This window comes from Balaenoptera acutorostrata, chromosome 6, assembly GCF_949987535.1.
Source record: "Balaenoptera acutorostrata chromosome 6, mBalAcu1.1, whole genome shotgun sequence".
NCBI lineage: Eukaryota > Metazoa > Chordata > Mammalia > Artiodactyla > Balaenopteridae > Balaenoptera > Balaenoptera acutorostrata.
The window spans coordinates 36,346,850-36,348,069 of NC_080069.1; positions in this window are offsets into that span (position 1 = coordinate 36,346,850).

Consider the following 1,220-nt stretch of genomic DNA (forward strand, 5'->3'; position numbering starts at 1 on the left):
CTGGCGTCTTTGGGGCATCCGTCCCGGGTGTAAGAATGGACACACGCCTGTGTTCGTGTCCCCTCCGAGCCGCGAGCAGCACACGGGGACCTCAGAGACGACTTCCTTAACTACCCCACTTTACACAGATGCGAAACCGAGGCCCGGGGAGGCGAAGGCTGGGACTGATGCCCACCTCAGCCTTGGGGCGAGTCGGGGGTGCGGAGAGAGTCAACTCACAGCGAGTCCAACAGCTGGGCAGATGGGAACCATTAAGAAACGACGCACCTCTTGGTGTCTACTAGAAACTGCAGTAAGAAGGCCTCGGTCCCCCTAGAGCGGGTGGCGGGAGCCACGGACGGGGGCGGGCAGCCCGGGCCCCAGCCCTTTAAATTCCCAGCCGCGCGGGAACTACAGCCCAACAGCCACAGGCGGGTGGGGCCGGCAGACGCGCGCCCCCGCCGGCCAACTACCACCCCTGGCCCGCCCCCTCTCTGATAACTTTCCAATCAGCAACTCCCTTACCGCCCGCCCCTGCTTGTCGCCCCCAGCGCGCCTCCAACCCTGACTAACCGCGCGGAAGGACAGCAGGGGCGGGGCTACTGGAGGGTGTGTCTGGGCGAGTGCAGATGTCGCGCGCTCCCCCGGAGTTTCGAACGCTGTTGGCTCTTCAGGCAGAAAAAAAATACAAGAGCCGCGGCCAATAGCGTGGCAGAAAGGACCCGCGCGCAGGTCTGGCTCCGCCCCGCTCCAGCTAGAAAGAAATCCAGGCACAGCTATTGGCTCGCATGTCCTGTCACTCGCCGCTGCGGCCAGCGGGCAGGGGACTCGCGGTGATTGGTTCCGCCCAGGCGCGAAATGTAACGCGGGAAAAACTGGAGCAGGGACCCCGGCGGCAGGTTGTTATTTTCGGGGGCTCGGCGCCGCGCGTCCTGCTTTCCTGTCATCGCAAGGCAAGGCGCCCGCTGCTTCCCGCCGCTGCAGCCTGCGTTGGGGAGCACAAAGAGTGGAGGGCGGGCTTGACCCAGGGTTGGGGTCCGGCCCTGGCAGCCTGGTGCAGGCCGAGCGGCTCTGCTCCTTCGCTGGCCGCCGCGCAGGAGGGTTCCAGGAAACGTCCGCCTGCCATGAGCCAGCGGGACTGAGAGCCGGCGACTCGGAGCAGCGCGGGCGAGCGGAGCAAAGGGCCAGACCCGGGCTCAGGGAGTGCGGCCCACGGCCGCCGGAGCTGCGGATCGGGGCCG